General features: G+C 46.5%; 1 non-coding gene across 1 annotated transcript; it reads right to left on the reverse strand.

Moving 5' to 3' along the window:
* Positions 1-356: 356 nt before the first annotated feature.
* On the reverse strand, positions 357-463 carry LOC112206792 (U6 spliceosomal RNA). The gene has a single exon (XR_002941263.1). It is a non-coding gene; the product is annotated as a U6 spliceosomal RNA (small nuclear RNA).
* Positions 464-1012: the final 549 nt, after the last annotated feature.

Genomic DNA, 1012 nt, shown 5'->3' on the forward strand with positions numbered 1-1012 from the left:
CTGTTCTGTTCCATTGGTCTATATATCTGTTTAAAAATATGGAACACTTTGGCTGGGTGCGGTGGCTCACACCTGTAATCCCAGCACTTTGGGAGGCCAAGGCGGGTGGATCATGAGGTCAGGAGATCGAGACCACGGTGAAACCCCATCTCTACTAAAAATACAAAAAATTAGCCGGGCGTGGTGGCGGGCGCTTGTAGTCCCAGCTACTCGGGAGGCTGAGGCAGGAGAATGGCATGACCCTCGGAGGCAGAGCTTGCAGTGAGCCGAGATTGTGCTACTGCACTCCAGCCTGGGTGACAGAGCGAGACTCCGTCTCAAAATAAATAAATAAATAAAAAATAAAAAATAAAAATAAAAATATGGAACGCTTCACAAATTTGCGTGTCACCCTTGGGCAGAGGCCATGAGAATCTTCTCTCTATCGTTCTGATTTTAGTATATGTGCTGCCGAAGCGAGCACTATTTTAATCATTTTTAAGTGTACGGTTTAGTGACATTAAGTACATTCACCGACATCTATTTCTAGAATCTTTTCATCATCCGAAACTGAAACTCTGCATTCCTATTAAACACTAATTCCCATACCTCCCAGCCCGTGGTAACCACGGTTCCACCTTCTGTTTCTACAAAATTTTTTTTCTTTTTTTTTTTTTTTGAGATGGAGTCTTGCTCTGTCGCCCAGGCTGGAGTGCAGTGGCGTGATCTCGGCTCACTGCAACCTCTGCCTCCCGGGTTCAAACGATTCTCCTGCCTCAGCCTCCCAAGTAGCTGGGACTACAGGCGCACATCACCATGCCCTGCTAATTTTTTGTTTTGTTTTGTTTTTGTTCATTTGTTTTCTTTGAGGCAAAGTTTTGCTCGTCACCCAGGCTGGAGTGCAGTGCCGTGGCAGTGGCGCAATCCTGGTTCACCGCAACTCTGTCTCCCGGGTCCAAGTGATTCTCTTCCCTCAGCCTCCCAAGTAGCTAGGATTACAGGCACACACGACCACATATGGCTAATTTTTGTA

Source organism: Pan troglodytes, chromosome 23 (genome assembly GCF_028858775.2).
Source record: "Pan troglodytes isolate AG18354 chromosome 23, NHGRI_mPanTro3-v2.0_pri, whole genome shotgun sequence".
Taxonomy (NCBI): domain Eukaryota; kingdom Metazoa; phylum Chordata; class Mammalia; order Primates; family Hominidae; genus Pan; species Pan troglodytes.